The 16,029-nt window shown below is 53.5% G+C and overlaps 44 non-coding genes across 44 annotated transcripts; 22 read left to right on the top strand and 22 right to left on the bottom strand.

The window, feature by feature from the left end:
• Positions 1–43: 43 nt before the first annotated feature.
• On the bottom strand, positions 44–117 carry TRNAN-GUU (transfer RNA asparagine (anticodon GUU)). Its single transcript has one exon. It is a non-coding gene; the product is annotated as a tRNA-Asn (tRNA).
• A 142-nt stretch (positions 118–259) lies between these two features.
• TRNAY-GUA (transfer RNA tyrosine (anticodon GUA)) lies at positions 260–345 on the bottom strand. Its single transcript is given in 2 exon segments — positions 260–295; positions 309–345. It is a non-coding gene; the product is annotated as a tRNA-Tyr (tRNA).
• Positions 346–714: 369 nt separating this feature from the next.
• On the top strand, positions 715–787 carry TRNAK-CUU (transfer RNA lysine (anticodon CUU)). The gene has a single exon. It is a non-coding gene; the product is annotated as a tRNA-Lys (tRNA).
• Positions 788–1,065: 278 nt separating this feature from the next.
• TRNAG-UCC (transfer RNA glycine (anticodon UCC)) lies at positions 1,066–1,137 on the top strand. The gene has a single exon. It is a non-coding gene; the product is annotated as a tRNA-Gly (tRNA).
• Positions 1,138–1,510: 373 nt separating this feature from the next.
• Positions 1,511–1,584, bottom strand: TRNAN-GUU (transfer RNA asparagine (anticodon GUU)). The gene has a single exon. It is a non-coding gene; the product is annotated as a tRNA-Asn (tRNA).
• A 142-nt stretch (positions 1,585–1,726) lies between these two features.
• On the bottom strand, positions 1,727–1,812 carry TRNAY-GUA (transfer RNA tyrosine (anticodon GUA)). Its single transcript is given in 2 exon segments — positions 1,727–1,762; positions 1,776–1,812. It is a non-coding gene; the product is annotated as a tRNA-Tyr (tRNA).
• A 369-nt stretch (positions 1,813–2,181) lies between these two features.
• On the top strand, positions 2,182–2,254 carry TRNAK-CUU (transfer RNA lysine (anticodon CUU)). The gene has a single exon. It is a non-coding gene; the product is annotated as a tRNA-Lys (tRNA).
• A 278-nt stretch (positions 2,255–2,532) lies between these two features.
• On the top strand, positions 2,533–2,604 carry TRNAG-UCC (transfer RNA glycine (anticodon UCC)). Its single transcript has one exon. It is a non-coding gene; the product is annotated as a tRNA-Gly (tRNA).
• A 373-nt stretch (positions 2,605–2,977) lies between these two features.
• On the bottom strand, positions 2,978–3,051 carry TRNAN-GUU (transfer RNA asparagine (anticodon GUU)). Its single transcript has one exon. It is a non-coding gene; the product is annotated as a tRNA-Asn (tRNA).
• A 142-nt stretch (positions 3,052–3,193) lies between these two features.
• Positions 3,194–3,279, bottom strand: TRNAY-GUA (transfer RNA tyrosine (anticodon GUA)). Its single transcript is given in 2 exon segments — positions 3,194–3,229; positions 3,243–3,279. It is a non-coding gene; the product is annotated as a tRNA-Tyr (tRNA).
• A 369-nt stretch (positions 3,280–3,648) lies between these two features.
• On the top strand, positions 3,649–3,721 carry TRNAK-CUU (transfer RNA lysine (anticodon CUU)). The gene has a single exon. It is a non-coding gene; the product is annotated as a tRNA-Lys (tRNA).
• Positions 3,722–3,999: 278 nt separating this feature from the next.
• Positions 4,000–4,071, top strand: TRNAG-UCC (transfer RNA glycine (anticodon UCC)). Its single transcript has one exon. It is a non-coding gene; the product is annotated as a tRNA-Gly (tRNA).
• A 373-nt stretch (positions 4,072–4,444) lies between these two features.
• Positions 4,445–4,518, bottom strand: TRNAN-GUU (transfer RNA asparagine (anticodon GUU)). The gene has a single exon. It is a non-coding gene; the product is annotated as a tRNA-Asn (tRNA).
• Positions 4,519–4,660: 142 nt separating this feature from the next.
• Positions 4,661–4,746, bottom strand: TRNAY-GUA (transfer RNA tyrosine (anticodon GUA)). Its single transcript is given in 2 exon segments — positions 4,661–4,696; positions 4,710–4,746. It is a non-coding gene; the product is annotated as a tRNA-Tyr (tRNA).
• Positions 4,747–5,115: 369 nt separating this feature from the next.
• On the top strand, positions 5,116–5,188 carry TRNAK-CUU (transfer RNA lysine (anticodon CUU)). Its single transcript has one exon. It is a non-coding gene; the product is annotated as a tRNA-Lys (tRNA).
• Positions 5,189–5,466: 278 nt separating this feature from the next.
• On the top strand, positions 5,467–5,538 carry TRNAG-UCC (transfer RNA glycine (anticodon UCC)). Its single transcript has one exon. It is a non-coding gene; the product is annotated as a tRNA-Gly (tRNA).
• Positions 5,539–5,911: 373 nt separating this feature from the next.
• TRNAN-GUU (transfer RNA asparagine (anticodon GUU)) lies at positions 5,912–5,985 on the bottom strand. The gene has a single exon. It is a non-coding gene; the product is annotated as a tRNA-Asn (tRNA).
• Positions 5,986–6,127: 142 nt separating this feature from the next.
• TRNAY-GUA (transfer RNA tyrosine (anticodon GUA)) lies at positions 6,128–6,213 on the bottom strand. The gene is given in 2 exon segments: positions 6,128–6,163; positions 6,177–6,213. It is a non-coding gene; the product is annotated as a tRNA-Tyr (tRNA).
• Positions 6,214–6,582: 369 nt separating this feature from the next.
• On the top strand, positions 6,583–6,655 carry TRNAK-CUU (transfer RNA lysine (anticodon CUU)). Its single transcript has one exon. It is a non-coding gene; the product is annotated as a tRNA-Lys (tRNA).
• A 278-nt stretch (positions 6,656–6,933) lies between these two features.
• TRNAG-UCC (transfer RNA glycine (anticodon UCC)) lies at positions 6,934–7,005 on the top strand. Its single transcript has one exon. It is a non-coding gene; the product is annotated as a tRNA-Gly (tRNA).
• A 373-nt stretch (positions 7,006–7,378) lies between these two features.
• On the bottom strand, positions 7,379–7,452 carry TRNAN-GUU (transfer RNA asparagine (anticodon GUU)). The gene has a single exon. It is a non-coding gene; the product is annotated as a tRNA-Asn (tRNA).
• A 142-nt stretch (positions 7,453–7,594) lies between these two features.
• Positions 7,595–7,680, bottom strand: TRNAY-GUA (transfer RNA tyrosine (anticodon GUA)). The gene is given in 2 exon segments: positions 7,595–7,630; positions 7,644–7,680. It is a non-coding gene; the product is annotated as a tRNA-Tyr (tRNA).
• A 369-nt stretch (positions 7,681–8,049) lies between these two features.
• On the top strand, positions 8,050–8,122 carry TRNAK-CUU (transfer RNA lysine (anticodon CUU)). Its single transcript has one exon. It is a non-coding gene; the product is annotated as a tRNA-Lys (tRNA).
• Positions 8,123–8,400: 278 nt separating this feature from the next.
• On the top strand, positions 8,401–8,472 carry TRNAG-UCC (transfer RNA glycine (anticodon UCC)). Its single transcript has one exon. It is a non-coding gene; the product is annotated as a tRNA-Gly (tRNA).
• Positions 8,473–8,845: 373 nt separating this feature from the next.
• TRNAN-GUU (transfer RNA asparagine (anticodon GUU)) lies at positions 8,846–8,919 on the bottom strand. Its single transcript has one exon. It is a non-coding gene; the product is annotated as a tRNA-Asn (tRNA).
• Positions 8,920–9,061: 142 nt separating this feature from the next.
• On the bottom strand, positions 9,062–9,147 carry TRNAY-GUA (transfer RNA tyrosine (anticodon GUA)). The gene is given in 2 exon segments: positions 9,062–9,097; positions 9,111–9,147. It is a non-coding gene; the product is annotated as a tRNA-Tyr (tRNA).
• A 369-nt stretch (positions 9,148–9,516) lies between these two features.
• On the top strand, positions 9,517–9,589 carry TRNAK-CUU (transfer RNA lysine (anticodon CUU)). The gene has a single exon. It is a non-coding gene; the product is annotated as a tRNA-Lys (tRNA).
• Positions 9,590–9,867: 278 nt separating this feature from the next.
• TRNAG-UCC (transfer RNA glycine (anticodon UCC)) lies at positions 9,868–9,939 on the top strand. Its single transcript has one exon. It is a non-coding gene; the product is annotated as a tRNA-Gly (tRNA).
• A 373-nt stretch (positions 9,940–10,312) lies between these two features.
• On the bottom strand, positions 10,313–10,386 carry TRNAN-GUU (transfer RNA asparagine (anticodon GUU)). The gene has a single exon. It is a non-coding gene; the product is annotated as a tRNA-Asn (tRNA).
• Positions 10,387–10,528: 142 nt separating this feature from the next.
• Positions 10,529–10,614, bottom strand: TRNAY-GUA (transfer RNA tyrosine (anticodon GUA)). The gene is given in 2 exon segments: positions 10,529–10,564; positions 10,578–10,614. It is a non-coding gene; the product is annotated as a tRNA-Tyr (tRNA).
• A 369-nt stretch (positions 10,615–10,983) lies between these two features.
• Positions 10,984–11,056, top strand: TRNAK-CUU (transfer RNA lysine (anticodon CUU)). The gene has a single exon. It is a non-coding gene; the product is annotated as a tRNA-Lys (tRNA).
• A 278-nt stretch (positions 11,057–11,334) lies between these two features.
• On the top strand, positions 11,335–11,406 carry TRNAG-UCC (transfer RNA glycine (anticodon UCC)). Its single transcript has one exon. It is a non-coding gene; the product is annotated as a tRNA-Gly (tRNA).
• A 373-nt stretch (positions 11,407–11,779) lies between these two features.
• Positions 11,780–11,853, bottom strand: TRNAN-GUU (transfer RNA asparagine (anticodon GUU)). Its single transcript has one exon. It is a non-coding gene; the product is annotated as a tRNA-Asn (tRNA).
• Positions 11,854–11,995: 142 nt separating this feature from the next.
• Positions 11,996–12,081, bottom strand: TRNAY-GUA (transfer RNA tyrosine (anticodon GUA)). The gene is given in 2 exon segments: positions 11,996–12,031; positions 12,045–12,081. It is a non-coding gene; the product is annotated as a tRNA-Tyr (tRNA).
• A 369-nt stretch (positions 12,082–12,450) lies between these two features.
• On the top strand, positions 12,451–12,523 carry TRNAK-CUU (transfer RNA lysine (anticodon CUU)). Its single transcript has one exon. It is a non-coding gene; the product is annotated as a tRNA-Lys (tRNA).
• A 278-nt stretch (positions 12,524–12,801) lies between these two features.
• TRNAG-UCC (transfer RNA glycine (anticodon UCC)) lies at positions 12,802–12,873 on the top strand. Its single transcript has one exon. It is a non-coding gene; the product is annotated as a tRNA-Gly (tRNA).
• Positions 12,874–13,246: 373 nt separating this feature from the next.
• TRNAN-GUU (transfer RNA asparagine (anticodon GUU)) lies at positions 13,247–13,320 on the bottom strand. Its single transcript has one exon. It is a non-coding gene; the product is annotated as a tRNA-Asn (tRNA).
• Positions 13,321–13,462: 142 nt separating this feature from the next.
• On the bottom strand, positions 13,463–13,548 carry TRNAY-GUA (transfer RNA tyrosine (anticodon GUA)). The gene is given in 2 exon segments: positions 13,463–13,498; positions 13,512–13,548. It is a non-coding gene; the product is annotated as a tRNA-Tyr (tRNA).
• A 369-nt stretch (positions 13,549–13,917) lies between these two features.
• Positions 13,918–13,990, top strand: TRNAK-CUU (transfer RNA lysine (anticodon CUU)). Its single transcript has one exon. It is a non-coding gene; the product is annotated as a tRNA-Lys (tRNA).
• Positions 13,991–14,268: 278 nt separating this feature from the next.
• Positions 14,269–14,340, top strand: TRNAG-UCC (transfer RNA glycine (anticodon UCC)). Its single transcript has one exon. It is a non-coding gene; the product is annotated as a tRNA-Gly (tRNA).
• A 373-nt stretch (positions 14,341–14,713) lies between these two features.
• TRNAN-GUU (transfer RNA asparagine (anticodon GUU)) lies at positions 14,714–14,787 on the bottom strand. Its single transcript has one exon. It is a non-coding gene; the product is annotated as a tRNA-Asn (tRNA).
• A 142-nt stretch (positions 14,788–14,929) lies between these two features.
• TRNAY-GUA (transfer RNA tyrosine (anticodon GUA)) lies at positions 14,930–15,015 on the bottom strand. The gene is given in 2 exon segments: positions 14,930–14,965; positions 14,979–15,015. It is a non-coding gene; the product is annotated as a tRNA-Tyr (tRNA).
• A 369-nt stretch (positions 15,016–15,384) lies between these two features.
• TRNAK-CUU (transfer RNA lysine (anticodon CUU)) lies at positions 15,385–15,457 on the top strand. The gene has a single exon. It is a non-coding gene; the product is annotated as a tRNA-Lys (tRNA).
• Positions 15,458–15,735: 278 nt separating this feature from the next.
• Positions 15,736–15,807, top strand: TRNAG-UCC (transfer RNA glycine (anticodon UCC)). The gene has a single exon. It is a non-coding gene; the product is annotated as a tRNA-Gly (tRNA).
• Positions 15,808–16,029: the final 222 nt, after the last annotated feature.

Raw genomic sequence — 16,029 nt, 5'->3', positions numbered from 1 at the left:
GTTTTAGCCTTCGGGCCCCACTGAGGTAACGAGAAAACATGAGCGTCCCTGGGTGGGCTTGAACCACCAACCTTTCGGTTAACAGCCGAACGCGCTAACCGATTGCGCCACAGAGACAGCACGCCGAGGGTGGGCGCACCGGCCGAGGGAGACATGCAATATAAGTACAAAGTGGCGAAAAGGCTTGCCCGTGGCACATTTCTCGCGTTAACAGACTGCCTTCCGGTTAAGGGGGAGAGAGGAAGGGTAAAAGAGGGCATCCTTCGAGCCGGAATCGAACCAGCGACCTAAGGATTACTATTTTGACGCTACAGTCCTCCGCTCTACCAGCTGAGCTATCGAAGGGTCCGCCGGTAGGATGTCGCCCGCGACTCCTTGCATTCAAAGCCAGCGCTTTGCGTTAGTCCTTCTACCTTGAGTTATTGGTCGACGCCGCCTCGGCCTGACAGGTCAAATGCCTTGGCAGCTGCTATGTGGGAAAGCTCGGCTTCGCATTTTTGCCCAGAGAGAAAACACCTTCGAAAAACACCTACCGCGTTGGGTTACGAGTCCAAAAATCACTGCAAAAACGGTCATGTACCTCCCTGACAGCAAGTAAGCGCAGGAGTGCTCGGAAGCGCATTGCGTTTATGAAAACAAATTAGGCCGAGCGTTAGCCAAAAAAGTGTTTGGAGTCAGTTGGCAACAAGAGGCCACGAAAGAGGAAGCGTCTTAGCCCGGCTAGCTCAGTCGGTAGAGCATGAGACTCTTAATCTCAGGGTCGTGGGTTCGAGCCCCACGTTGGGCGTATGGCAGTGCAACGTTTTGGCCCAGTGAGTGGCATTTGACGAACTTGGTAGATCTCAGTATCTCCGGCTCGTTCTTGCGCACCGCACAGTCCCGACCCGACGAGACCCACTGGCCTCTCCTCCATTCTCTCTACAAACGAGGAAATGTTTCGAGCTTATCTTTCTAGCGGTCAATTCGTACAGCAGCAAGTTGACCTTGCGCTGGGGTTTTGTTCTTATCAGCGCCATGTGTGACACTAATTGGATAGAGATAGCAGCAGGTACCCGAGGCATCCGTGCGTTGGTGGTATAGTGGTGAGCATAGCTGCCTTCCAAGCAGTTGACCCGGGTTCGATTCCCGGCCAACGCATTCCCATCCCTTTTTGGCCGCGCAAGGCGGCCCTAAGAAAAGAGCCGAGCGATCCAGGCCCTTGAGGAAAGCTCCTAAGATATCCTGGCTTAGCGACAACTGTGGAGGCTTTCTTCGGCATTCAGAAAAAAGGCTCTGGCCTTAGGCTTTCTTGGACAATCGGCATCTACACATTCCATGGAGTTATCTTCTTCCTGAGCCAAAGAAGTGGCTCGGTCAACTATGGAACATCTTCAACAATCGGCCAGTACATTTGCAAGGGTCTCCAGCCGAACGCTTGTTTGGATGCTCAATTGGCAGTCCTCTGAGGAGAGCCAAGGGACCCGCTTCGTTTTAGCCTTCGGGCCCCACTGAGGTAACGAGAAAACATGAGCGTCCCTGGGTGGGCTTGAACCACCAACCTTTCGGTTAACAGCCGAACGCGCTAACCGATTGCGCCACAGAGACAGCACGCCGAGGGTGGGCGCACCGGCCGAGGGAGACATGCAATATAAGTACAAAGTGGCGAAAAGGCTTGCCCGTGGCACATTTCTCGCGTTAACAGACTGCCTTCCGGTTAAGGGGGAGAGAGGAAGGGTAAAAGAGGGCATCCTTCGAGCCGGAATCGAACCAGCGACCTAAGGATTACTATTTTGACGCTACAGTCCTCCGCTCTACCAGCTGAGCTATCGAAGGGTCCGCCGGTAGGATGTCGCCCGCGACTCCTTGCATTCAAAGCCAGCGCTTTGCGTTAGTCCTTCTACCTTGAGTTATTGGTCGACGCCGCCTCGGCCTGACAGGTCAAATGCCTTGGCAGCTGCTATGTGGGAAAGCTCGGCTTCGCATTTTTGCCCAGAGAGAAAACACCTTCGAAAAACACCTACCGCGTTGGGTTACGAGTCCAAAAATCACTGCAAAAACGGTCATGTACCTCCCTGACAGCAAGTAAGCGCAGGAGTGCTCGGAAGCGCATTGCGTTTATGAAAACAAATTAGGCCGAGCGTTAGCCAAAAAAGTGTTTGGAGTCAGTTGGCAACAAGAGGCCACGAAAGAGGAAGCGTCTTAGCCCGGCTAGCTCAGTCGGTAGAGCATGAGACTCTTAATCTCAGGGTCGTGGGTTCGAGCCCCACGTTGGGCGTATGGCAGTGCAACGTTTTGGCCCAGTGAGTGGCATTTGACGAACTTGGTAGATCTCAGTATCTCCGGCTCGTTCTTGCGCACCGCACAGTCCCGACCCGACGAGACCCACTGGCCTCTCCTCCATTCTCTCTACAAACGAGGAAATGTTTCGAGCTTATCTTTCTAGCGGTCAATTCGTACAGCAGCAAGTTGACCTTGCGCTGGGGTTTTGTTCTTATCAGCGCCATGTGTGACACTAATTGGATAGAGATAGCAGCAGGTACCCGAGGCATCCGTGCGTTGGTGGTATAGTGGTGAGCATAGCTGCCTTCCAAGCAGTTGACCCGGGTTCGATTCCCGGCCAACGCATTCCCATCCCTTTTTGGCCGCGCAAGGCGGCCCTAAGAAAAGAGCCGAGCGATCCAGGCCCTTGAGGAAAGCTCCTAAGATATCCTGGCTTAGCGACAACTGTGGAGGCTTTCTTCGGCATTCAGAAAAAAGGCTCTGGCCTTAGGCTTTCTTGGACAATCGGCATCTACACATTCCATGGAGTTATCTTCTTCCTGAGCCAAAGAAGTGGCTCGGTCAACTATGGAACATCTTCAACAATCGGCCAGTACATTTGCAAGGGTCTCCAGCCGAACGCTTGTTTGGATGCTCAATTGGCAGTCCTCTGAGGAGAGCCAAGGGACCCGCTTCGTTTTAGCCTTCGGGCCCCACTGAGGTAACGAGAAAACATGAGCGTCCCTGGGTGGGCTTGAACCACCAACCTTTCGGTTAACAGCCGAACGCGCTAACCGATTGCGCCACAGAGACAGCACGCCGAGGGTGGGCGCACCGGCCGAGGGAGACATGCAATATAAGTACAAAGTGGCGAAAAGGCTTGCCCGTGGCACATTTCTCGCGTTAACAGACTGCCTTCCGGTTAAGGGGGAGAGAGGAAGGGTAAAAGAGGGCATCCTTCGAGCCGGAATCGAACCAGCGACCTAAGGATTACTATTTTGACGCTACAGTCCTCCGCTCTACCAGCTGAGCTATCGAAGGGTCCGCCGGTAGGATGTCGCCCGCGACTCCTTGCATTCAAAGCCAGCGCTTTGCGTTAGTCCTTCTACCTTGAGTTATTGGTCGACGCCGCCTCGGCCTGACAGGTCAAATGCCTTGGCAGCTGCTATGTGGGAAAGCTCGGCTTCGCATTTTTGCCCAGAGAGAAAACACCTTCGAAAAACACCTACCGCGTTGGGTTACGAGTCCAAAAATCACTGCAAAAACGGTCATGTACCTCCCTGACAGCAAGTAAGCGCAGGAGTGCTCGGAAGCGCATTGCGTTTATGAAAACAAATTAGGCCGAGCGTTAGCCAAAAAAGTGTTTGGAGTCAGTTGGCAACAAGAGGCCACGAAAGAGGAAGCGTCTTAGCCCGGCTAGCTCAGTCGGTAGAGCATGAGACTCTTAATCTCAGGGTCGTGGGTTCGAGCCCCACGTTGGGCGTATGGCAGTGCAACGTTTTGGCCCAGTGAGTGGCATTTGACGAACTTGGTAGATCTCAGTATCTCCGGCTCGTTCTTGCGCACCGCACAGTCCCGACCCGACGAGACCCACTGGCCTCTCCTCCATTCTCTCTACAAACGAGGAAATGTTTCGAGCTTATCTTTCTAGCGGTCAATTCGTACAGCAGCAAGTTGACCTTGCGCTGGGGTTTTGTTCTTATCAGCGCCATGTGTGACACTAATTGGATAGAGATAGCAGCAGGTACCCGAGGCATCCGTGCGTTGGTGGTATAGTGGTGAGCATAGCTGCCTTCCAAGCAGTTGACCCGGGTTCGATTCCCGGCCAACGCATTCCCATCCCTTTTTGGCCGCGCAAGGCGGCCCTAAGAAAAGAGCCGAGCGATCCAGGCCCTTGAGGAAAGCTCCTAAGATATCCTGGCTTAGCGACAACTGTGGAGGCTTTCTTCGGCATTCAGAAAAAAGGCTCTGGCCTTAGGCTTTCTTGGACAATCGGCATCTACACATTCCATGGAGTTATCTTCTTCCTGAGCCAAAGAAGTGGCTCGGTCAACTATGGAACATCTTCAACAATCGGCCAGTACATTTGCAAGGGTCTCCAGCCGAACGCTTGTTTGGATGCTCAATTGGCAGTCCTCTGAGGAGAGCCAAGGGACCCGCTTCGTTTTAGCCTTCGGGCCCCACTGAGGTAACGAGAAAACATGAGCGTCCCTGGGTGGGCTTGAACCACCAACCTTTCGGTTAACAGCCGAACGCGCTAACCGATTGCGCCACAGAGACAGCACGCCGAGGGTGGGCGCACCGGCCGAGGGAGACATGCAATATAAGTACAAAGTGGCGAAAAGGCTTGCCCGTGGCACATTTCTCGCGTTAACAGACTGCCTTCCGGTTAAGGGGGAGAGAGGAAGGGTAAAAGAGGGCATCCTTCGAGCCGGAATCGAACCAGCGACCTAAGGATTACTATTTTGACGCTACAGTCCTCCGCTCTACCAGCTGAGCTATCGAAGGGTCCGCCGGTAGGATGTCGCCCGCGACTCCTTGCATTCAAAGCCAGCGCTTTGCGTTAGTCCTTCTACCTTGAGTTATTGGTCGACGCCGCCTCGGCCTGACAGGTCAAATGCCTTGGCAGCTGCTATGTGGGAAAGCTCGGCTTCGCATTTTTGCCCAGAGAGAAAACACCTTCGAAAAACACCTACCGCGTTGGGTTACGAGTCCAAAAATCACTGCAAAAACGGTCATGTACCTCCCTGACAGCAAGTAAGCGCAGGAGTGCTCGGAAGCGCATTGCGTTTATGAAAACAAATTAGGCCGAGCGTTAGCCAAAAAAGTGTTTGGAGTCAGTTGGCAACAAGAGGCCACGAAAGAGGAAGCGTCTTAGCCCGGCTAGCTCAGTCGGTAGAGCATGAGACTCTTAATCTCAGGGTCGTGGGTTCGAGCCCCACGTTGGGCGTATGGCAGTGCAACGTTTTGGCCCAGTGAGTGGCATTTGACGAACTTGGTAGATCTCAGTATCTCCGGCTCGTTCTTGCGCACCGCACAGTCCCGACCCGACGAGACCCACTGGCCTCTCCTCCATTCTCTCTACAAACGAGGAAATGTTTCGAGCTTATCTTTCTAGCGGTCAATTCGTACAGCAGCAAGTTGACCTTGCGCTGGGGTTTTGTTCTTATCAGCGCCATGTGTGACACTAATTGGATAGAGATAGCAGCAGGTACCCGAGGCATCCGTGCGTTGGTGGTATAGTGGTGAGCATAGCTGCCTTCCAAGCAGTTGACCCGGGTTCGATTCCCGGCCAACGCATTCCCATCCCTTTTTGGCCGCGCAAGGCGGCCCTAAGAAAAGAGCCGAGCGATCCAGGCCCTTGAGGAAAGCTCCTAAGATATCCTGGCTTAGCGACAACTGTGGAGGCTTTCTTCGGCATTCAGAAAAAAGGCTCTGGCCTTAGGCTTTCTTGGACAATCGGCATCTACACATTCCATGGAGTTATCTTCTTCCTGAGCCAAAGAAGTGGCTCGGTCAACTATGGAACATCTTCAACAATCGGCCAGTACATTTGCAAGGGTCTCCAGCCGAACGCTTGTTTGGATGCTCAATTGGCAGTCCTCTGAGGAGAGCCAAGGGACCCGCTTCGTTTTAGCCTTCGGGCCCCACTGAGGTAACGAGAAAACATGAGCGTCCCTGGGTGGGCTTGAACCACCAACCTTTCGGTTAACAGCCGAACGCGCTAACCGATTGCGCCACAGAGACAGCACGCCGAGGGTGGGCGCACCGGCCGAGGGAGACATGCAATATAAGTACAAAGTGGCGAAAAGGCTTGCCCGTGGCACATTTCTCGCGTTAACAGACTGCCTTCCGGTTAAGGGGGAGAGAGGAAGGGTAAAAGAGGGCATCCTTCGAGCCGGAATCGAACCAGCGACCTAAGGATTACTATTTTGACGCTACAGTCCTCCGCTCTACCAGCTGAGCTATCGAAGGGTCCGCCGGTAGGATGTCGCCCGCGACTCCTTGCATTCAAAGCCAGCGCTTTGCGTTAGTCCTTCTACCTTGAGTTATTGGTCGACGCCGCCTCGGCCTGACAGGTCAAATGCCTTGGCAGCTGCTATGTGGGAAAGCTCGGCTTCGCATTTTTGCCCAGAGAGAAAACACCTTCGAAAAACACCTACCGCGTTGGGTTACGAGTCCAAAAATCACTGCAAAAACGGTCATGTACCTCCCTGACAGCAAGTAAGCGCAGGAGTGCTCGGAAGCGCATTGCGTTTATGAAAACAAATTAGGCCGAGCGTTAGCCAAAAAAGTGTTTGGAGTCAGTTGGCAACAAGAGGCCACGAAAGAGGAAGCGTCTTAGCCCGGCTAGCTCAGTCGGTAGAGCATGAGACTCTTAATCTCAGGGTCGTGGGTTCGAGCCCCACGTTGGGCGTATGGCAGTGCAACGTTTTGGCCCAGTGAGTGGCATTTGACGAACTTGGTAGATCTCAGTATCTCCGGCTCGTTCTTGCGCACCGCACAGTCCCGACCCGACGAGACCCACTGGCCTCTCCTCCATTCTCTCTACAAACGAGGAAATGTTTCGAGCTTATCTTTCTAGCGGTCAATTCGTACAGCAGCAAGTTGACCTTGCGCTGGGGTTTTGTTCTTATCAGCGCCATGTGTGACACTAATTGGATAGAGATAGCAGCAGGTACCCGAGGCATCCGTGCGTTGGTGGTATAGTGGTGAGCATAGCTGCCTTCCAAGCAGTTGACCCGGGTTCGATTCCCGGCCAACGCATTCCCATCCCTTTTTGGCCGCGCAAGGCGGCCCTAAGAAAAGAGCCGAGCGATCCAGGCCCTTGAGGAAAGCTCCTAAGATATCCTGGCTTAGCGACAACTGTGGAGGCTTTCTTCGGCATTCAGAAAAAAGGCTCTGGCCTTAGGCTTTCTTGGACAATCGGCATCTACACATTCCATGGAGTTATCTTCTTCCTGAGCCAAAGAAGTGGCTCGGTCAACTATGGAACATCTTCAACAATCGGCCAGTACATTTGCAAGGGTCTCCAGCCGAACGCTTGTTTGGATGCTCAATTGGCAGTCCTCTGAGGAGAGCCAAGGGACCCGCTTCGTTTTAGCCTTCGGGCCCCACTGAGGTAACGAGAAAACATGAGCGTCCCTGGGTGGGCTTGAACCACCAACCTTTCGGTTAACAGCCGAACGCGCTAACCGATTGCGCCACAGAGACAGCACGCCGAGGGTGGGCGCACCGGCCGAGGGAGACATGCAATATAAGTACAAAGTGGCGAAAAGGCTTGCCCGTGGCACATTTCTCGCGTTAACAGACTGCCTTCCGGTTAAGGGGGAGAGAGGAAGGGTAAAAGAGGGCATCCTTCGAGCCAGAATCGAACCAGCGACCTAAGGATTACTATTTTGACGCTACAGTCCTCCGCTCTACCAGCTGAGCTATCGAAGGGTCCGCCGGTAGGATGTCGCCCGCGACTCCTTGCATTCAAAGCCAGCGCTTTGCGTTAGTCCTTCTACCTTGAGTTATTGGTCGACGCCGCCTCGGCCTGACAGGTCAAATGCCTTGGCAGCTGCTATGTGGGAAAGCTCGGCTTCGCATTTTTGCCCAGAGAGAAAACACCTTCGAAAAACACCTACCGCGTTGGGTTACGAGTCCAAAAATCACTGCAAAAACGGTCATGTACCTCCCTGACAGCAAGTAAGCGCAGGAGTGCTCGGAAGCGCATTGCGTTTATGAAAACAAATTAGGCCGAGCGTTAGCCAAAAAAGTGTTTGGAGTCAGTTGGCAACAAGAGGCCACGAAAGAGGAAGCGTCTTAGCCCGGCTAGCTCAGTCGGTAGAGCATGAGACTCTTAATCTCAGGGTCGTGGGTTCGAGCCCCACGTTGGGCGTATGGCAGTGCAACGTTTTGGCCCAGTGAGTGGCATTTGACGAACTTGGTAGATCTCAGTATCTCCGGCTCGTTCTTGCGCACCGCACAGTCCCGACCCGACGAGACCCACTGGCCTCTCCTCCATTCTCTCTACAAACGAGGAAATGTTTCGAGCTTATCTTTCTAGCGGTCAATTCGTACAGCAGCAAGTTGACCTTGCGCTGGGGTTTTGTTCTTATCAGCGCCATGTGTGACACTAATTGGATAGAGATAGCAGCAGGTACCCGAGGCATCCGTGCGTTGGTGGTATAGTGGTGAGCATAGCTGCCTTCCAAGCAGTTGACCCGGGTTCGATTCCCGGCCAACGCATTCCCATCCCTTTTTGGCCGCGCAAGGCGGCCCTAAGAAAAGAGCCGAGCGATCCAGGCCCTTGAGGAAAGCTCCTAAGATATCCTGGCTTAGCGACAACTGTGGAGGCTTTCTTCGGCATTCAGAAAAAAGGCTCTGGCCTTAGGCTTTCTTGGACAATCGGCATCTACACATTCCATGGAGTTATCTTCTTCCTGAGCCAAAGAAGTGGCTCGGTCAACTATGGAACATCTTCAACAATCGGCCAGTACATTTGCAAGGGTCTCCAGCCGAACGCTTGTTTGGATGCTCAATTGGCAGTCCTCTGAGGAGAGCCAAGGGACCCGCTTCGTTTTAGCCTTCGGGCCCCACTGAGGTAACGAGAAAACATGAGCGTCCCTGGGTGGGCTTGAACCACCAACCTTTCGGTTAACAGCCGAACGCGCTAACCGATTGCGCCACAGAGACAGCACGCCGAGGGTGGGCGCACCGGCCGAGGGAGACATGCAATATAAGTACAAAGTGGCGAAAAGGCTTGCCCGTGGCACATTTCTCGCGTTAACAGACTGCCTTCCGGTTAAGGGGGAGAGAGGAAGGGTAAAAGAGGGCATCCTTCGAGCCGGAATCGAACCAGCGACCTAAGGATTACTATTTTGACGCTACAGTCCTCCGCTCTACCAGCTGAGCTATCGAAGGGTCCGCCGGTAGGATGTCGCCCGCGACTCCTTGCATTCAAAGCCAGCGCTTTGCGTTAGTCCTTCTACCTTGAGTTATTGGTCGACGCCGCCTCGGCCTGACAGGTCAAATGCCTTGGCAGCTGCTATGTGGGAAAGCTCGGCTTCGCATTTTTGCCCAGAGAGAAAACACCTTCGAAAAACACCTACCGCGTTGGGTTACGAGTCCAAAAATCACTGCAAAAACGGTCATGTACCTCCCTGACAGCAAGTAAGCGCAGGAGTGCTCGGAAGCGCATTGCGTTTATGAAAACAAATTAGGCCGAGCGTTAGCCAAAAAAGTGTTTGGAGTCAGTTGGCAACAAGAGGCCACGAAAGAGGAAGCGTCTTAGCCCGGCTAGCTCAGTCGGTAGAGCATGAGACTCTTAATCTCAGGGTCGTGGGTTCGAGCCCCACGTTGGGCGTATGGCAGTGCAACGTTTTGGCCCAGTGAGTGGCATTTGACGAACTTGGTAGATCTCAGTATCTCCGGCTCGTTCTTGCGCACCGCACAGTCCCGACCCGACGAGACCCACTGGCCTCTCCTCCATTCTCTCTACAAACGAGGAAATGTTTCGAGCTTATCTTTCTAGCGGTCAATTCGTACAGCAGCAAGTTGACCTTGCGCTGGGGTTTTGTTCTTATCAGCGCCATGTGTGACACTAATTGGATAGAGATAGCAGCAGGTACCCGAGGCATCCGTGCGTTGGTGGTATAGTGGTGAGCATAGCTGCCTTCCAAGCAGTTGACCCGGGTTCGATTCCCGGCCAACGCATTCCCATCCCTTTTTGGCCGCGCAAGGCGGCCCTAAGAAAAGAGCCGAGCGATCCAGGCCCTTGAGGAAAGCTCCTAAGATATCCTGGCTTAGCGACAACTGTGGAGGCTTTCTTCGGCATTCAGAAAAAAGGCTCTGGCCTTAGGCTTTCTTGGACAATCGGCATCTACACATTCCATGGAGTTATCTTCTTCCTGAGCCAAAGAAGTGGCTCGGTCAACTATGGAACATCTTCAACAATCGGCCAGTACATTTGCAAGGGTCTCCAGCCGAACGCTTGTTTGGATGCTCAATTGGCAGTCCTCTGAGGAGAGCCAAGGGACCCGCTTCGTTTTAGCCTTCGGGCCCCACTGAGGTAACGAGAAAACATGAGCGTCCCTGGGTGGGCTTGAACCACCAACCTTTCGGTTAACAGCCGAACGCGCTAACCGATTGCGCCACAGAGACAGCACGCCGAGGGTGGGCGCACCGGCCGAGGGAGACATGCAATATAAGTACAAAGTGGCGAAAAGGCTTGCCCGTGGCACATTTCTCGCGTTAACAGACTGCCTTCCGGTTAAGGGGGAGAGAGGAAGGGTAAAAGAGGGCATCCTTCGAGCCGGAATCGAACCAGCGACCTAAGGATTACTATTTTGACGCTACAGTCCTCCGCTCTACCAGCTGAGCTATCGAAGGGTCCGCCGGTAGGATGTCGCCCGCGACTCCTTGCATTCAAAGCCAGCGCTTTGCGTTAGTCCTTCTACCTTGAGTTATTGGTCGACGCCGCCTCGGCCTGACAGGTCAAATGCCTTGGCAGCTGCTATGTGGGAAAGCTCGGCTTCGCATTTTTGCCCAGAGAGAAAACACCTTCGAAAAACACCTACCGCGTTGGGTTACGAGTCCAAAAATCACTGCAAAAACGGTCATGTACCTCCCTGACAGCAAGTAAGCGCAGGAGTGCTCGGAAGCGCATTGCGTTTATGAAAACAAATTAGGCCGAGCGTTAGCCAAAAAAGTGTTTGGAGTCAGTTGGCAACAAGAGGCCACGAAAGAGGAAGCGTCTTAGCCCGGCTAGCTCAGTCGGTAGAGCATGAGACTCTTAATCTCAGGGTCGTGGGTTCGAGCCCCACGTTGGGCGTATGGCAGTGCAACGTTTTGGCCCAGTGAGTGGCATTTGACGAACTTGGTAGATCTCAGTATCTCCGGCTCGTTCTTGCGCACCGCACAGTCCCGACCCGACGAGACCCACTGGCCTCTCCTCCATTCTCTCTACAAACGAGGAAATGTTTCGAGCTTATCTTTCTAGCGGTCAATTCGTACAGCAGCAAGTTGACCTTGCGCTGGGGTTTTGTTCTTATCAGCGCCATGTGTGACACTAATTGGATAGAGATAGCAGCAGGTACCCGAGGCATCCGTGCGTTGGTGGTATAGTGGTGAGCATAGCTGCCTTCCAAGCAGTTGACCCGGGTTCGATTCCCGGCCAACGCATTCCCATCCCTTTTTGGCCGCGCAAGGCGGCCCTAAGAAAAGAGCCGAGCGATCCAGGCCCTTGAGGAAAGCTCCTAAGATATCCTGGCTTAGCGACAACTGTGGAGGCTTTCTTCGGCATTCAGAAAAAAGGCTCTGGCCTTAGGCTTTCTTGGACAATCGGCATCTACACATTCCATGGAGTTATCTTCTTCCTGAGCCAAAGAAGTGGCTCGGTCAACTATGGAACATCTTCAACAATCGGCCAGTACATTTGCAAGGGTCTCCAGCCGAACGCTTGTTTGGATGCTCAATTGGCAGTCCTCTGAGGAGAGCCAAGGGACCCGCTTCGTTTTAGCCTTCGGGCCCCACTGAGGTAACGAGAAAACATGAGCGTCCCTGGGTGGGCTTGAACCACCAACCTTTCGGTTAACAGCCGAACGCGCTAACCGATTGCGCCACAGAGACAGCACGCCGAGGGTGGGCGCACCGGCCGAGGGAGACATGCAATATAAGTACAAAGTGGCGAAAAGGCTTGCCCGTGGCACATTTCTCGCGTTAACAGACTGCCTTCCGGTTAAGGGGGAGAGAGGAAGGGTAAAAGAGGGCATCCTTCGAGCCGGAATCGAACCAGCGACCTAAGGATTACTATTTTGACGCTACAGTCCTCCGCTCTACCAGCTGAGCTATCGAAGGGTCCGCCGGTAGGATGTCGCCCGCGACTCCTTGCATTCAAAGCCAGCGCTTTGCGTTAGTCCTTCTACCTTGAGTTATTGGTCGACGCCGCCTCGGCCTGACAGGTCAAATGCCTTGGCAGCTGCTATGTGGGAAAGCTCGGCTTCGCATTTTTGCCCAGAGAGAAAACACCTTCGAAAAACACCTACCGCGTTGGGTTACGAGTCCAAAAATCACTGCAAAAACGGTCATGTACCTCCCTGACAGCAAGTAAGCGCAGGAGTGCTCGGAAGCGCATTGCGTTTATGAAAACAAATTAGGCCGAGCGTTAGCCAAAAAAGTGTTTGGAGTCAGTTGGCAACAAGAGGCCACGAAAGAGGAAGCGTCTTAGCCCGGCTAGCTCAGTCGGTAGAGCATGAGACTCTTAATCTCAGGGTCGTGGGTTCGAGCCCCACGTTGGGCGTATGGCAGTGCAACGTTTTGGCCCAGTGAGTGGCATTTGACGAACTTGGTAGATCTCAGTATCTCCGGCTCGTTCTTGCGCACCGCACAGTCCCGACCCGACGAGACCCACTGGCCTCTCCTCCATTCTCTCTACAAACGAGGAAATGTTTCGAGCTTATCTTTCTAGCGGTCAATTCGTACAGCAGCAAGTTGACCTTGCGCTGGGGTTTTGTTCTTATCAGCGCCATGTGTGACACTAATTGGATAGAGATAGCAGCAGGTACCCGAGGCATCCGTGCGTTGGTGGTATAGTGATGAGCATAGCTGCCTTCCAAGCAGTTGACCCGGGTTCGATTCCCGGCCAACGCATTCCCATCCCTTTTTGGCCGCGCAAGGCGGCCCTAAGAAAAGAGCCGAGCGATCCAGGCCCTTGAGGAAAGCTCCTAAGATATCCTGGCTTAGCGACAACTGTGGAGGCTTTCTTCGGCATTCAGAAAAAAGGCTCTGGCCTTAGGCTTTCTTGGACAATCGGCATCTACACATTCCATGGAGTTATCTTCTTCCTGAGCCAAAGAAGTGGCTCGGTCAACTATGGAACATCTTCAACAATCGGCCAGTACATTTGCAAGGGTCTCCAGCCGAACGCTTGTTTGGATGCTCAATTGGCAGTCCTCTGAGGAGAGCCAAGGGACCCGCTTCGTTTTAGCCTTCGGGCCCCACTGAGGTAACGAGAAAACATGAGCGTCCCTGGGTGGGCTTGAACCACCAACCTTTCGGTTAACAGCCGAACGCGCTAACCGATTGCGCCACAGAGACAGCACGCCGAGGGTGGGCGCACCGGCCGAGGGAGACATGCAATATAAGTACAAAGTGGCGAAAAGGCTTGCCCGTGGCACATTTCTCGCGTTAACAGACTGCCTTCCGGTTAAGGGGGAGAGAGGAAGGGTAAAAGAGGGCATCCTTCGAGCCGGAATCGAACCAGCGACCTAAGGATTACTATTTTGACGCTACAGTCCTCCGCTCTACCAGCTGAGCTATCGAAGGGTCCGCCGGTAGGATGTCGCCCGCGACTCCTTGCATTCAAAGCCAGCGCTTTGCGTTAGTCCTTCTACCTTGAGTTATTGGTCGACGCCGCCTCGGCCTGACAGGTCAAATGCCTTGGCAGCTGCTATGTGGGAAAGCTCGGCTTCGCATTTTTGCCCAGAGAGAAAACACCTTCGAAAAACACCTACCGCGTTGGGTTACGAGTCCAAAAATCACTGCAAAAACGGTCATGTACCTCCCTGACAGCAAGTAAGCGCAGGAGTGCTCGGAAGCGCATTGCGTTTATGAAAACAAATTAGGCCGAGCGTTAGCCAAAAAAGTGTTTGGAGTCAGTTGGCAACAAGAGGCCACGAAAGAGGAAGCGTCTTAGCCCGGCTAGCTCAGTCGGTAGAGCATGAGACTCTTAATCTCAGGGTCGTGGGTTCGAGCCCCACGTTGGGCGTATGGCAGTGCAACGTTTTGGCCCAGTGAGTGGCATTTGACGAACTTGGTAGATCTCAGTATCTCCGGCTCGTTCTTGCGCACCGCAGAGTCCCGACCCGACGAGACCCACTGGCCTCTCCTCCATTCTCTCTACAAACGAGGAAATGTTTCGAGCTTATCTTTCTAGCGGTCAATTCGTACAGCAGCAAGTTGACCTTGCGCTGGGGTTTTGTTCTTATCAGCGCCATGTGTGACACTAATTGGATAGAGATAGCAGCAGGTACCCGAGGCATCCGTGCGTTGGTGGTATAGTGGTGAGCATAGCTGCCTTCCAAGCAGTTGACCCGGGTTCGATTCCCGGCCAACGCATTCCCATCCCTTTTTGGCCGCGCAAGGCGGCCCTAAGAAAAGAGCCGAGCGATCCAGGCCCTTGAGGAAAGCTCCTAAGATATCCTGGCTTAGCGACAACTGTGGAGGCTTTCTTCGGCATTCAGAAAAAAGGCTCTGGCCTTAGGCTTTCTTGGACAATCGGCATCTACACATTCCATGGAGTTATCTTCTTCCTGAGCCAAAGAAGTGGCTCGGTCAACTATGGAACATCTTCAACAATCGGCCAGTACATTTGCAAGGGTCTCCAGCCGAACGCTTGTTTGGATGCTCAATTGGCAGTCCTCTGAGGAGAGCCAAGGGACCCGCTTCGTTTTAGCCTTCGGGCCCCACTGAGGTAACGAGAAAACATGAGCGTCCCTGGGTGGGCTTGAACCACCAACCTTTCGGTTAACAGCCGAACGCGCTAACCGATTGCGCCACAGAGACAGCACGCCGAGGGTGGGCGCACCGGCCGAGGGAGACATGCAATATAAGTACAAAGTGGCGAAAAGGCTTGCCCGTGGCACATTTCTCGCGTTAACAGACTGCCTTCCGGTTAAGGGGGAGAGAGGAAGGGTAAAAGAGGGCATCCTTCGAGCCGGAATCGAACCAGCGACCTAAGGATTACTATTTTGACGCTACAGTCCTCCGCTCTACCAGCTGAGCTATCGAAGGGTCCGCCGGTAGGATGTCGCCCGCGACTCCTTGCATTCAAAGCCAGCGCTTTGCGTTAGTCCTTCTACCTTGAGTTATTGGTCGACGCCGCCTCGGCCTGACAGGTCAAATGCCTTGGCAGCTGCTATGTGGGAAAGCTCGGCTTCGCATTTTTGCCCAGAGAGAAAACACCTTCGAAAAACACCTACCGCGTTGGGTTACGAGTCCAAAAATCACTGCAAAAACGGTCATGTACCTCCCTGACAGCAAGTAAGCGCAGGAGTGCTCGGAAGCGCATTGCGTTTATGAAAACAAATTAGGCCGAGCGTTAGCCAAAAAAGTGTTTGGAGTCAGTTGGCAACAAGAGGCCACGAAAGAGGAAGCGTCTTAGCCCGGCTAGCTCAGTCGGTAGAGCATGAGACTCTTAATCTCAGGGTCGTGGGTTCGAGCCCCACGTTGGGCGTATGGCAGTGCAACGTTTTGGCCCAGTGAGTGGCATTTGACGAACTTGGTAGATCTCAGTATCTCCGGCTCGTTCTTGCGCACCGCACAGTCCCGACCCGACGAGACCCACTGGCCTCTCCTCCATTCTCTCTACAAACGAGGAAATGTTTCGAGCTTATCTTTCTAGCGGTCAATTCGTACAGCAGCAAGTTGACCTTGCGCTGGGGTTTTGTTCTTATCAGCGCCATGTGTGACACTAATTGGATAGAGATAGCAGCAGGTACCCGAGGCATCCGTGCGTTGGTGGTATAGTGGTGAGCATAGCTGCCTTCCAAGCAGTTGACCCGGGTTCGATTCCCGGCCAACGCATTCCCATCCCTTTTTGGCCGCGCAAGGCGGCCCTAAGAAAAGAGCCGAGCGATCCAGGCCCTTGAGGAAAGCTCCTAAGATATCCTGGCTTAGCGACAACTGTGGAGGCTTTCTTCGGCATTCAGAAAAAAGGCTCTGGCCTTAGGCTTTCTTGGACAATCGGCATCTACACATTCCATGGAGTTATCTTCTTCCTGAGCCAAAGAAGTGGCTCGGTCAACT

This window comes from Lithobates pipiens, unplaced genomic scaffold (assembly GCF_037356315.1).
Source record: "Lithobates pipiens isolate NorthernLeopardFrog02 unplaced genomic scaffold, aLitPip1_a1.2 Scaffold_18, whole genome shotgun sequence".
Taxonomy (NCBI): domain Eukaryota; kingdom Metazoa; phylum Chordata; class Amphibia; order Anura; family Ranidae; genus Lithobates; species Lithobates pipiens.
The sequence above is the reverse complement of the archived record's forward strand: the minus strand, read 5'-3'. Positions and strand labels throughout refer to the sequence as shown.